Below are 14,881 nucleotides of genomic sequence, written 5' to 3' on the forward strand. Positions count from 1 at the left end.
AGTTTAAAGTGTCCTGGCGGTTTACCGCCGGACGGGTCATAATGCCCAACATATAACCCGGGTTTATAACCAAGGCTGTACTTAAGAATAATCAAATATGAGATGTATCATACCTGTAACATTGAATCACATCGTTGGTTTACCAACTTTTTGTAGTGAGGGTGATAACCCAAATCTGGAGTGCTGATAACTCCCACCATGCTTTGCTGGTTTGTAATGAAGCCATGCTGGGTTATGATAACTCCGGACGATCATCTTGGCGACTTATAGTCAAAGCTAGACCGGGTTAACAAACACCGGTTTATAATTGAATGTGGTCTGACAACTTACAGCTGAAAGCCAAGCCGGTTTAACAAACACCGGGTTAATTTGATGACGGATAACCATGCTGGTCAAGAGACGCCGGTTCAACATAAAATATTATCAAAAGATAAAAACTTGACAAAGGAAAATAAAACCGTGTAGTTGAGGCTTTTCAAGGGCTGCCAGGCCCAAATTCGAGGCTTTTCATGGGCTACCAGGCTGCTGAGTTAAACCATTTTGCAAAGCCTTTTAAGATGGACCTCCAACTAACCAATCGTTGTTTTAACTTTGACAAGTTCAGGGTCTGTATAAGATTGACTTGTCAAACGTTCGGCTGGTCATGCCAGGATTACCTGGATAGGAGTGGCTTACTTGATGAAGGCAGGTTAACCCGGGGTTTTAGGTGAACACACCAGGCTTCCTAGCCGTGCTTGATAGCATATTACAAGGGTCCTTTCAAGCTCTTTGTGGCATTGCACAAAGAGCCCCCAAGTAACTTTGTGAGCTATGCTCAATGGGTGCCTATGTTTGAGCTGTGGATAGCAACCTGACTCTCTTTGGCCCCTTGTGTGTGAAGCTCCGAAGCTATAGTGTGGCTTTATAAGCCGCATCAAAGGGTAATCAAAACTCCATTTCATAAACAGAAGCCCCCTTGTGATCAATAATATGATAAGCCAATAAGGCAGGATACCCATGTTTGAACCGTGCATCATGGCAACAGGTCCTCTTCGGCAACCTTTAACTTTTTGCAAGAGATAAAGTGTTCTTGAACCGGGACGTTAAACCGGATATTGAGAGCTTCAAAGCTTTGTGGGAAACATCTTTCCCTTGAACCAGATCTTAAACTGGAATCTTCATTTTCAACCGGAAATTTTCTGACGGCCTTTAAACTTGAATTTGCGAGAGATTAATTTTTTTGAACCGGAAATTCTTAAACCGGAAATGAGAGCCTTGGAGCCTTGTGGGAGAACAGACTTCCCTTGAACCGGATTGTAAACCGGATATTTGAGAGCTTCAGTAAGACTGACGTCCCTTGAGCCGGATTTTAAACCGGAACCCTTTCTGATGACCCGGAACTTCTTCATTGAGCCGGGATTTTGTAACTGTCATATACTTTCTAAGACGGAAATTTTCTGACGGCCTTTAAATTTTCTTCAATATAACAGTAGCCTCCGGGACCGGGTTATCTTTCCCTCCATCGTCCTGGGGTTCTTGTAACGCCCCGGATACAACTTTCCATATTCGTAACTCCAACTCTTGCCTTTTCCGGAGATGCGATATGTTATTTCCTCCGTGGTTGGGTTTTTCTCTGTTGTTTTGCATTTTGTTCTTGTCTTGCATTTCATCATAGCATCATGTGCATCGCATTCATTGTTTTCATAAAAATTGCGTTCGCTCGTAGTTGCTGCTTCTTCCTTGTCCTGTTGACCCCTCTTAGATCAACCGGACCGCTCTCTTCTCTCTCTTTTCTGAGCCCATCAAAAACCCTTGTCTCCATGGCGTTTTGCCAAACCCCTCGCGCGTGTCCGAAACTTCTCCCGGACCCGACCCGCTCAGTCATCACCGTTGGATCCGGATCATCCCCAAACATCTATAAAACATCTCCGTCTTGTTAATTGGGCTCCCTAACTATTTTATTCGCGACTGTCCGATTACGATCGTAGGGATGAGGTAGCCCCTAATCTAATCCACCTAATGTATATATATTGTCCAACCCTAAATCTCAGGGGAGCTGTCCCATCCTCCCAGCCGCCACCGCCGCACCCATTTCCCACCTCGGGATCCTCTCATTCCCCCTGCACCAACCATCAGCCACACCCAGATCCAATCCATCCATCCCGTCGACCCATCTCGAGTCAACGACCGCCGACGCTCAAATCCCGCAGGAGCCCGAGCTCCACCTCCTCGCCCCCCATCCCCATCTCCTGGATCCCAGATGAGCGCCCATCCCTCCCTCCGTTCTTCTCCTTCCTCTACATTCTCTCTCTCAATCCTCTCTCTGTTCTGTTTCCATGGACAGGAGTTCATCGCCGCGCTGATCTGTCTCCACCGTCGTTTGAAGTTCCCTTGGAGCCCGGATCTGGCACCCTGGCCCCCGGATTCGCTCCTCCTCCGCCCGGTTGCAGCAAGCACCGGCGTCGTGCCGTTCTCCTTCGACGCCGGAGCTCTCGCAAGCCATCCCCGATGCCGGTCCTCATCTGCAGCACCCCAGCCTCGCGCGCCTCCTGCACTTCTCCCGCACGAACCCGGCGAGGCCCTCCTCGTGCCTGTACGTGCATGACCGCCACGACCAGAGGATCTCCATGCCGAGGCCGAAGACCTCCTGAACCTGCTGATGCCCAAGTCCCATCGCGCCGCTCCTGTCCATCCTCTGCTTCGCGCCGCCCGTCAGCGAGTTCGCTGCCGCCAAGACCTTGCCTCGCAGTATACACCTTCCACTGCCGGGAATCGGTCCCCCTCGATCTTCCCCCGCCTCCGGTGGTCGTCCCGCCGTCTGTCGTCGCCGGAAACACCAGCGCCACCACCACCCGCCTTCCTGGAATGCAGGAAGCCCCAAGCCCGGCGCTCGCTCGTGCCCATTGACTCGGTCGTCCCGCGTCTTGGGCCAGATCAGCGCCAAGACCCAGCGTCGCCAGCAGCCAGATCCAGCCGGCCCGCTTGCCCCGCCGGCCTGCTACCTCCACCAAATCGGGCCTTAGCCCACTAGCTGAGGCCACCCCCAAGCGCCCCTGTCCAGTGCAGCCCGGTAGACCAGATTCGGCCCGGCTACATTTTTTTCCCTGCTGACGATTTTCCTATTTTCCAATGCATGCATAATTACAGGAATGCCACTGTTTTGTATTGTTAATAACTAAACATGCATGCATCCAAATTAAACAAACTATATATGTAAAATGCTTAGTTTTTCATCTAGTTTCATAATATGCTGCTTGCAGCCATGTTAAAAATGTTTAAAATGTTGTTTGCATTTATTTTTGCTAAATGCCATGTTAAAATGATTTATTTCATAACTAAATAACCGTAACTCCAATTCTAATAAACTTTATATGTTAATGGGGTGCAAAAATGCCTAGATTAACACGGTGCACTTTGGTTTACTGTTTAACAACTCTGAAATTGTGTTTAGGGCAGAACAGTACCAAATTCATAATTTGCATATGGGGATTTTTCGGAATTGTTGTTTGTTGTTCCGGCCTCATTTAAACTTGCCTAGATAGTTAGATTACTTATGTTTCATCTCTTTCCATGTTTAACAACATTTAATATTGTTGTGTACCTAAACTAGAGTGAACTAAATAACTCGATGTGGTGTTTTGTCAATATGCAACTCGTTGCATATTGAGCTCCACTTAACTTGTAGTATTGTTTGTTGCACTTTGCCATGCCATGCCTTACTAAATCGTACATGCATCATACTTGTTTGTGCATCATGCCATGTTTATGCTTGTGCATTTACCATGTTGTTTGTTTCTTTCTGGTGTTGCTTCTTAGTTCCGGTAATGTTGCGATTGTGAGGATTAGTTCGACTTCTCCCGCTCGTCTTCTTCAAGGACCTCGTTCTTCTTCCTAGCGGGATTTCAGGCAAGATGACCGCTACCCTGAATCTCACTACTATCATTGCTATGCTAGTTATTTTGTTCTATCGCTTTGCTGCGTTAACTATCAATTGCTCTTCAAGCCTCCCCAAATTGCCATGTCAGCCTCTAACCTTTTCACCCTTCCTAACAAACCGTTGTTTGGATATGTTACCGCTTTGCTCAGCCCCTCTTATAGCGTTGGTAGTTGCAGGTGAAGTTGAAGATTGCTCCATGATGGACATGATTATGTTGGGATATCACAATATCTCTTATATTATTAATGCATCTATATACTTGGTAAAGGGTGGAAGACTCGGCCTTATGCCTGGTGTTTTGTTCCACTCTTGCCGCCCCAGTTTCCGTCATACCGGTGTTATGTTCCCGGATTTTACGTTCCTTACGCGGTTGGGTGATTTATGGGACCCCCTTGACAGTTTGCTTTGAATAAAACTCCTCCAGCAAGGCCCATCTTTGGTTTTACCATTTGCCTCACCTAGCCCTTTTTCCCTTGGGTTTCTGGAGCCCGAGGGTCATCTTTATTTTAGCTCCCCCGGGCCAATGCTTGTCCAAGTGTTGGTCCAAACCGAGCGATGTCCGGCGCCCCCTGGCAATCAGGGTCTATGCCAACCCGACATCTAGCTCATCCGGTGTGCCCTAAGGACGAGATATGTGCAGCTCCTATCGGGATTTGTCGGCACAGCGGGAGGCTTTGCTGGTCTTGTTTTACCATTGTCGAAATGTCTTGTAATCCGGGATTCTGAGTCTGATCGGGTCTTCCTGGGAGAAGGTATATCCTTCGTTGATCGCGAGAGCTTATCATGGGCTAAGTTGGGACACCCCTGTAGGGTATAAACCTTTGAAAGCCGTGCCCACGGTTATGGGCAGATAGGAATTTTTTAATGTCCGGTTGTAGATAACTTGACACCTGATCCGAATCAAAACACATCAACCGCGTGTGTAGCCGTGATGGTCTCTTCTCGGCGGAGTCCGGGAAGTGAACACGGTTTTGGGTTATGTTTGACATAAGTAGGAGTTCAGGATCACTTCTTGATCATTGCTAGCTTCACGACCGTTCCTTTGCTTCTCTTCTCGCTCTTATTTGCGTATGTTAGCCACCATATATTCTTAGTTGCTGCTGCAACCTCACCACTTTACCCCTTCCTTTCCCTTTAAGCTTTGCTAGTCTTGATACCCATGGTAGTGGGATTGCTGAGTCCTCGCGGCTCACAGATTACTACAACAACAGTTGCAGGTACAGGTTATGCGATGATCATGACGCGAGAGCGATGTTTGCTTGTCTTGGAGTTCTTCTTCTGCTTCTTCTTCGATCAGGGGATAGGTTCCAGGTCGGCAGCCTGGGCTAGCAGGGTGGATGTCGTTTGAGCTTCTGTTTGTGTTTCATCCGTAGTCGGATGGTGCTCTTATGTAAGATGATGTTGTATTCGTGTGGCATTGTATGCCTTTTGTATGTATCCCCATCTATTATGTAATGTTGATGTAATGATATCCACCTTGCAAAAGCGTTTCAATATGCGGTTCTATCCTTGGTGGGACCTTCGAGTCTCTTTAGGATAGTATCGCATATTGAGCGTGACAAGTTGGTAATCAGAGCCTCGACCGACCATAGGAGCCCCCTTGATTGTTGGCCGTTGTTGAGTCTAGAAGAAAACTATTTTGAGTCTGAGGATTATATATATCGGAGAGTAGGAATTCTTTTTACTCCTCAGCCCCCTTCGTCGCTCTGGTGAGGACTCCTGACGTAGATGTTTTGCCTTTCCTCTCCTCAAATTTCACTAAAAAAAATTTAGGATCACGCGGGTATCTTGGGATCGTTCCGGTATTCTTATGACGAGAACATTGTTCTTGGTGCCTCCTGTATATTATGTGGCATTGACCCAGGGAGTTGAGCTCTGAGGTGTTATCGTCACAATTTTATCGTTGTAGTTCTGGAATACCTGAGTTTTGCCGACATCAAAAATCTCTTTTATGCAGTTGTTGGTGAGATAACCTCGATGCCACCCAGTACTGGGGCGGGAGTTCGGGAGTATTGCCATAACTCGTATAACAGATTCTTTTCAAAGGTTGAGGTACACGATTTCCGAAGGTATCTTGGTTATGTGTTGACGGATGGATACAGCTTGGATGCAGGTATTATTAGTTTGGGTGAGATATATTGCTTCCCCTGTATCCCCAACACCAGATTGCATAACCAGAAAGTTTCGGGAGTTTTATAGGTGGGAATTCAAGTTGCTCCTAGAATATCTTTCTGACAGATGCATGATATGGGATTGGGTAAATCTCTATCATATGTATTTGTTCCGGCTTATTCTGCAAGCCAATCCTTTGTTTTGTTTTATTTGTGGTATTTGAGTTGCTTCAATGTCAAGTGTTGATTCCATACCTTCCCTAAATGGTGTTCTCATATTTTTATGGGAGTACTAATCCTTTTGATCGTCAAGATTGTCATGTCAATTCTTTCCAACCGGTGTGCTTCTCTTCAGGTGGATCCGATCATTTCAACATTCGCAAGGTCAATTCTAAGTTTTCTCAACGGTATCGGTTTCATCCGTCCCCAAGTTGCCTTTGTTTTCCTCGCCCTCCCACCCTTTTTCTTCAAGGACTCAGATTTCTTAATCATGTATCCTTTTATTTGAGAGAAGTCTTTTCATTATTTGTCTTTCGATGTTCTTATCCGGTGATTTCCCATGAAGATGCTCAATAGTTTCAAGTTCATCATCCTTCATTGTTGTTTCTTCTCCGGTGGATTTAATTCAAGTTTTCAGTGTTGATCACATTCCTTTCCTCGTGTCAAATGCTTTCTCATGCCAGTGCACCTCTCAATCACTTGCCTCTTGCTATTCATTTGTTCCGGAGTGCTGAACATATCTCAGAAGACTTGTGTTTCCATTCTCAATCCGTTCAAGATATTTCGAGATTATTATCTCATTCAAGTCATTTACTTCTACCGGTGCAATCCCTCTTCTAAATCGTTCAATGGTGTATCTTCTGAGTGGCCCTAACCCACAGGTCTTTCCCAGGATCTTACCTGACTCTTCTAATTCTACTAGAGTTATTCACAATCCTTTTTCAATTGTGACGTAAGAATGGATCCCATCGGTCACATGCCTTCTCCAAGATCGTTTTCAAATTCTTTTCATGGTTGGCTCAACCTCTTCGCTTTTTATTCTACCGGAGTATCTCAGTAATTCATGGTGGTGTTTCTCGTCATCATTATCAACATTTGAAGACCGAAGAAGTGTTTCCTCTAAATCTTGTCCCTTCTCTCGAAGATTCATGGCTCTCTTAAATTCTTTTCACCCATCCGGAGCAATTCAAGAGTCTTTTCAGATTGATTCTCCGTAGCCCATTATCTTAGAATTATTCATTCTCAGCTTTCAACTCTCGTTCTCGAATTCTTCCGATGCATCGTTCAAATATCCTCTAATCAGTTCACGTTCTCTTCTTTCTCATGTATTTAAATCCCCTCAAGTATCTTCATTCATTTTCCAATTCTTCCCGGTGAATTGTGCCTTTGCTATGTTCATTTACAATTCTTACGGTGGTTCCTTCAAGATTTCACTTCCTTCGTTATCGTATCAAATATTCGTTGTTTCCAAATCCCACCGGTGGTTCCATCAATACCTTCTCAAGTTTACGCTATATCCCTCTTAATCCTTTCTACGAGAATAAGTAGTATGCCAAATCCGTTGCTTGTCATCAATTTAAATTGGTAAAGGATAGGCATAACGTAATTCTTATTATTGTTTCATCCAAGTAATCTAGTTTCTTCTTTCCGGAGATTATTCATGATGAATAAATTCTTGATTACAAGTGATTCATCTTTCTTGCCGGAGTTGGTCATCATATCATATTTCTCGGTTCGAGATGCTTCATCTTTTCTTTTCCGGAGTTCCAAGTTTTCTGCATTATCTCGTCGCGAAGCTTCATCTAAATCATCACAAGGCTCACCTTGTTCTTTCAACTTCTATTTCTTTCTATCATCCTTTTATTACCGGAGTTCTTCATGGAGGCTCTACATGATGGTTCATCAAGGATTTAATTCCTTCTCGAAGTGTTCATCGAGATTCTTTTCAGAGGAGTTCAACCATTCTTCATCTTGCATTCCAAAGTGCAATTCTCTCTACCTTATCTTTTGAGGTGGTGTTATGTCACTCTTGACAATTTCCATTCATGTTTCTCGATTCACATGTTGTCAAGAATGATGTATTTTAAATCCATCAATCTCTTCGTTGGAGTTAGCTCAGTAAAGATTTCACCTAAAGCCTTCCCTAAGGAGTGTTGCTATTTGTGGTGCGTATCTATGATCCGAGTTTTCTCTTTATCCTCGTGGCGAAAGAAGTTTTCATCTCCTTGTTGGTCTCAATCCAGTCAACTGTTTCCGTTAGTGGCATGTATTCACCTCATAATTTTGAGTTGTTTTCCATAAGCCCACAACAAGCTTATCCTTTTGTTGTTGATAATCCAACAACTCCATTCTAGCATTTCTTGTAAGTGTGCTCTTTCAAGATTTTGTTTCCCTCCGTTCATTCCATTCCATTCTTTAATTTCTTCCGGAGGCATTGTGTTGTCGCTCTCTTTGACCCATCGTCTCGTTTTGTCAAGATCATGTTTTTTTCCGTGCTTATCCATTTAACATAAGCATTGTTCTATTCAAGTTCTTTCCATCTTGTCAAGTTATTGGTCTATTCATTCCATGTTCAACCGAAGTGCTGTCAAATTATGTCATCCTTATTCCTTCTCTATCTTGTTTTAACCGGAGTGGTTTCAATATCTACCTTGTCACTTAACCTCTTGGTTCTCGTTGTATCCCTTCTTCCTCTTTTCTAATGGAGTGTTTTCAACTTTGTTCATCTTCGTTGTTTTCTTTCTTTCATTTTGCTCAACCTCTCAAGATTCATGGTTTCACTCATTGGTCGAAGAAGCAACTTAGTTTTACCTCTTCTCTTCCTCTTCCGTTTCTCTCCGGTGCCATCCCTAGATCTCGGGACGAGATCCTCTCGTAGTGGTGGAGTGTTGTAACGCCCCGGATACAACTTTCCATATTCGTAACTCCAACTCTTGCCTTTTTCGGAGATGCGATATGTTATTTCCTCCGTGGTTGGGTTTTTGTCTGTTGTTTTGCATTTTCTTCTTGTCTTGCATTTCATCATAGGATCATGTGCATCGCATTCATTGTTTTCATAAAACTTGCGTTTGCTCGTAGTTGCCGCTTCTTCCTTGTCCTGTTGACCCCTCTCAGATCAACCGGACTGCTCTCTTCTCTCTCTTTTCTAAGCCCATCAAAACCCCTTGTCTCCATGGCGTTTTGCCAAACCCCTCGCGCGTGTCCGAAACTTCTCCCGAACCCGACCCGCTCAGTCATCACCGTTGGATCCGGATCATCCCCAAACATCTATAAAACATCTCCGTCTTGTTAATTGGGCTCCCTAACTATTTTATTCGCGACCGTCCGATTACGATCATAGGTATGAGGTAGCCCCTAACCTAATCCACCTAATGTATATATATTGTCCAACCCTAAATCTCAGGGGAGCTGTCCCATCCTCCCAGCCGCCGCCGCCGCACCCATTTCCCACCTCGGGATCCTCTCATTCCCCCTGCACCAACCATCAGCCACACCCAGATCCAATCCATCCATCCCATCGACCCATCTCGAGTCAACGACCGCCGACGCTCAAATCCCGCAGGAGCCCGAGCTCCACCTCCTCTCCCCCATCCCCGTCTCCTGGATCCCAGATGAGCGCCCATCCCTCCCTCCGTTCTTCTCCTTCCTCTGGATTCTTTCTCTCAATCCTCTCTCTGTTCTGTTGCCATGGACAGGAGTTCGTCGCCGCGCTGATCTGTCTCCACCGGCGTTTGAAGTTCCCTTGGAGCCCGGATCTGGCACCCCGGCCCTCGGATTCGCTCCTCCTCCGCCCGGTTCCAGCAAGCACCGGCGTCCTGCCGTTCTCCTTCGATGCCGGAGCTCCCGCAAGCCATCCCCGACGCCGGTCCTCATCTGCAGCACCCCTGCCTCGCGCGCCTCCTAAATTTCTCCCGCACGAACCCGGCGAGGCCCTCCTCGTGCCTGTACGTGCATGACAGCCACGACCAGAGGTTCTCCACGCCGAGGCCGACGACCTCCTGAACCTGCTGATGCCCAAGTCCCCTCGCGCCGCGCCTGTCCATCCTCTGCTTCGCGCCGCCCGTCAGTGAGTTCGCCGCCGCCAAGACCTTGCCTCACCGGATCCGCCTTCCATTGCTGGGAATCGGTTCCCCTTGATCTTGCCCCGCCTCCGGTGGTCGTCCCGCCGTCTGTCGTCGCCGGAAACACCAGCGCCACCACCACCCGCCTTCCTAGAACGCAGGCAGCCCCAAGCCCGGCGCTCGCTCGTGCCCGTTGACTCGGTCGTCCCGCGTCTTGGGCCAAATCAGCGCCAAGACCCAGCGTCGCCAGCAGCCAGATCCAGCCGGCCCGCTTGCCCCGCTGGCCTGCTACCTCCACCAAATCGGGCCTTAGCCCACTAGGTGAGGCCACCCCCAAGCGCCCCTATCCTGTGCAGCCCGGTAGACCAGATTCGGTCCGGCTACATTGTTTTCCCCTGCTGACGATTTTCCTATGTTCCAATGCATGCATAATTACAGGAATGCCACTGTTTTGTATTGTTAATAACTAAACATGCATGCATCCAAATTAAACAAACTATATATGTAAAATGCTTAGTTTTTCATTAGTTTCATAATATGATGCTTGCACCCATGTTAAAAATGTTTAAAATGTTGTTTGCATTTATTTTTGCTAAATGCCATGTTAAAATGATTTATTTCATAACTAAATAACAGTAACTCCAATTCTAATAAACTTTATATGTAAATGGGGTGGAAAAATGCCTAGATTAACATGGTGCACTTTGTTTTACTGTTTAACAACTCTAAAATTGTGTTTAGGGAAGAACAGTACCAAATTCATAATTTGCATATGGGGATTTTCCGGAATTGTTGTTTGTTGTTCCGGCCTCATTTAAACTTGCCTAGATAGTTAGATTACTTATGTTTAATCTCTTGCCATGTTCAACAACATTTAATATTGTTGTGTACCTAAACAAGAGTGAACTAAATAACTCGATGTGGTGTTTTGTCAATATGCAACTCGTTGCATATTGAGCTCCACTTAACTTGTAGTATTGTTTGTTGCACTTTGCCATGCCATGCCTTACTAAATCGGACATGCATCATACTTGTTTGTGCATCATGCCATGTTTATGCTTGTGCATTTACCATGTTGTTTGTTTCTTTCCGGTGTTGCTTCTTAGTTCCGGTAATGTTGCGATTGTGAGGATTCGTTCGACTTCTCCCGTTCGTCTTCTTCATGGACCTCGTTCTTCTTCCTAGCGGGATTTCAGGCAAGATGACCGCTACCCTGAATCTCACTACTATCATTGCTATGCTAGTTGCTTCGTTCTATCGCTTTGCTGCGTGACCTATCAATTGCTCTTCAAGCCTCTCCAAATTGCTATGTCAGCCTCTAACCTTTTCACCCTTCCTAGCAAACCGTTGTTTGGCTATGTTACCGCTTTGCTCAGCCCTCTTATAGCGTTGGTAGTTGCAGGTGAAGTTGAAGATTGCTCCATGATGGACAAGATTATGTTGGGATATCACAATATCTCTTATATTATTAATGCATCTATATACTTGGTAAAGGGTGGAAGACTTGGCCTGATGCCTGGTGTTTTGTTCCACTATTGCCGCCCTAGTTTCCGTCATACCGGTGTTATGTTCCCGGATTTTGCGTTCCTTACGCGGTTGGGTGATTTATGGGACCCCCTTGACAGTGTGCTTTGAATAAAACTCCTCCAGCAAGGCCCAACTTTGGTTTTACCATTTGCCTCACCTAGCCCTTTTTCCCTTGGGTTTCCGGAGCACGAGGATCATCTTTATTTTAGCCCCCCCCCCCGGGCCAATGCTTGTCCAAGTGTTGGTCCAAACCGAGCGATTTCCGGCTCCCCCTGGGCAATCAGGGTCTATGCCAACCCGACGTCCGGCTCATCCGGTGTGCCCTGAGAACGAGATATGTGCAGCTCCTATCGAGATTTGTCGGCACAGCGGGAGGCTTTGCTGGTCTTGTTTTACCATTGGTGAAATGTCTTATAAACCGGGATTCCGAGTCTGATCGGGTCTTCCTGGGAGAAGGTATATCCTTCGTTGATCGCGAGAGCTTATCATGGGCTAAGTTGGGACACCCCTGCAGGGTATAAACTTTTGAAAGCTGTGCCCGCGGTTATGGGCAGATGGGAATTTGTTAATGTCCGGTTGTAGATAACTTGACACCTGATCCGAATAAAAACGCATCAACCGCGTGTGTAGCCGTGATGGTCTCTTCTCGGCGGAGTCCGGGAAGTGAACACGGTTTTGGGTTATGTTTGACGTAAGTAGGAGTTCAGGATCACTTCTTGATCATTGCTAGCTTCACGACCGTTCCTTTGCTTCTCTTCTCGCTCTTATTTGCGTATGTTAGCCACCATATATGCTTAGTCGCTGCTGCAACCTCACCACTTTACCCCTTGCTTTCCCTTTAAGCTTTGCTAGTCTTGATACCCATGGTAATGGGATTGCTGAGTCCTCGTGGCTCACAGATTACTACAACAACAGTTGCAGGTACAGGTTATGCGATGATCATGACGCGAGAGTGATGTTTGCTTGTCTTGGAGTTCTTCTTCTGCTTCTTCTTCGATCAGGGGATAGGTTCCAGGTCGGCAGCCTGGGCTAGCAGGGTGGATGTCGTTTGAGCTTCTGTTTGTGTTTCATCCGTAGTCGGATGGTGCTCTTATGTAAGATGATGTTTTATTCGTGTGGCATTGTATGCCTTTTGTATGTATCCCCATCTATTATGTAATGTTGATGTAATGATATCCACCTTGCAAAACGTTTCAATATGCGGTTCTATCCTTGGTGGGACCTTCGAGTCTCTTTAGGATAGTATCGCATATTGGGCGTGACAGTTCTTAAATTTGCTGAAACTGGCAAGATTTGCTGAAACTGGCAAGATTTGCTGAGTCATGTCATTGTAGCCCCCGAGTCTCAAGGTGACTCAAGGAATTGGCTTGAGATTTTCTATATTTGAGCCCGATATAAACCGGCATAAGTTGTACATCATTGGTGTTGATAGCGCAATTTGAATCCACAGAAGGTTGAGGTGACTGTGGCGGGTTATAAATGATCCCGTATGAGCCTTGTCAGCAACTCGGCCAATGGTTCCTTCCAACTGGCTATTTGAATTTAACCAAACTGTAGTGGCGGCGACTTGCGTGCCTGCCCATTGATCCATCTAGTGCATATAGCAGTTGATGATAATTTGCCTCCAATTCGAATGAAAATCGGGCAACCCAAGTTGTGACTTGCTTTATACTCAATAAACACCTCATGCAGACAGGTCTGGCCCGGTGTGTTGATGTAGACCAGGCCGCGAGAGGCGGATGGAAAAGATGACCTCCGCATCAGAGGTGGCACAAACAGATGAACCAGCCACGGTGTTGTAAAACGGCGTGGACGGGCGAGTTAACCATGTTGTTTTGATGCAGTGAACAATTGTCCTGCATCAACAATGTTGCAGACCAAGACAAAGATAAACTGCTCTTTGAAAAAAAAATATGTACCAATAAAATATATTTTAGATGGATATCACCTGATGTGCCATGCCGGAAATAATCCGCCATGAAATTGATGATCGCTAGGTGAAGTTAAAGTCGCTCACGGGTGAACCGACTGCTGCGTGGTAAACCGGCATGGACGGGTGAGTCGGCCGCGATGTTTGTAAGCCAGCGCGAACGCGTGAACCGGACGCAAGGGCGGACGGGCGAGTTGTCCGTGGCGTTGTAAGGCGGTGCGGTCGGGCGAGTCGGCCGACGCGTTGATGTAAACCGGACCGCGATACGCGTGTCCATGAAGCTGCGCGGCGCAGCCGAACGTGCCTCCGCGGTATAATACCACTAATTTTTCTTTGAATAGCCGTCCTGCATAAAAATACTACAGGCCAAAATAACTGTTGTCGGATGAATTTAACATGTACTTTAACAAGAATACATAGGATAGATATTACCTGATATTTTTTATCCGATGAATACTGACGCTGGCATTAAATAATGTTGAACAGCATCAGACGACCGCATGTTGTCATTTGATTTTTGATGTCATCGCTTGTCCCTTATAACCACGTGAGAGCTTCCTTGAAGGTCTCATTCCAGTAGATGCCAAATCCTGCACGTGATGGATGCTGGTCCCTCTTGGAAACCGTGCCAAGTGTACAAACAACTAGTACTAATTGTGATAATAAACATGTTGAGTGGTTGTCCAGAGTCACAGGTGCTGATGCGACCCCCCTTATGCTGCTTCTTTTGTCTCCCACTGCCAAAAATTATACCGTGTTTGATTTTGCATGATATATTTGGTTGATGATTATCCAAGCACTTGACCATCATAGGAGCAACCTTCTCCGCGTGGCCTTCTCCAGAAATCGTAGCCGTAGTCAGTGTGAGCAGGCTGGCTAGACGGACTGATTAATCGCGTAATATACCATCCATATTGCATAAAATTTTGGTTGGGCCAGTCGATGCACCCTGTATATTGGTATTGGTTCTGCTATGTCAATACACAGTGTCGCCGACGTTTTTCAAGTACCTTTTACTCGAGAGAGCAGCATGCCGGTCCTGCTCGACGGCGGCTCACGCCGGAGCAGGAGGCGGCTTGAAACACAGCAGAGATTTGACCATGGAGGCAGTTTGCAAGCGGCAGGTGCTGCAACTGTTGAGGCTCTTTTGGTGACTTGGAAGCAAACGGGGGAGCACCTGCGCCGGCAGTTTAACTCGGGGTAGCGTGGGACTGTAGGGTCATCAAGATGAGGCCGCAGGGTGGCTTGGAAGCAGAAAGGCAGCAACAGCGACTTGGCAGCAGCGACGGTTCATCCTGGCATAGGCGACGACGATTTCATGGCGATGTTATAAGAG

Source organism: Triticum aestivum, chromosome 1B, assembly GCF_018294505.1.
Source record: "Triticum aestivum cultivar Chinese Spring chromosome 1B, IWGSC CS RefSeq v2.1, whole genome shotgun sequence".
NCBI lineage: Eukaryota > Viridiplantae > Streptophyta > Magnoliopsida > Poales > Poaceae > Triticum > Triticum aestivum.